This window comes from Halyomorpha halys, unplaced genomic scaffold (assembly GCF_000696795.3).
Source record: "Halyomorpha halys isolate HHAL.00 unplaced genomic scaffold, Hhal_1.1 Scaffold1135.1, whole genome shotgun sequence".
Classification (NCBI taxonomy): Eukaryota; Metazoa; Arthropoda; class Insecta; order Hemiptera; family Pentatomidae; genus Halyomorpha; species Halyomorpha halys.
In genome coordinates, this window is record NW_027114938.1 from 54,451 (window position 1) to 54,662 (window position 212).

A 212-nucleotide genomic window follows, 5' to 3' on the forward strand; every position below is an offset into this window, starting at 1 on the left:
GTCTATTTATAATAATTACTATTAAATACTATAGTGTTCGTTAACTCCCACAGCCTACAACGGACTATTATAAGGTGACTACTATCTACAATGATTCCTTGTCTTCTTACGTTTTCTATTTTCTCTCGGATGTGCTTCCTGGGCGCCTGTTGGTATCTCCGTTCTTTAACATACGTCACTCTTTCTTGCATAAACGGAATCTCATGTACTGT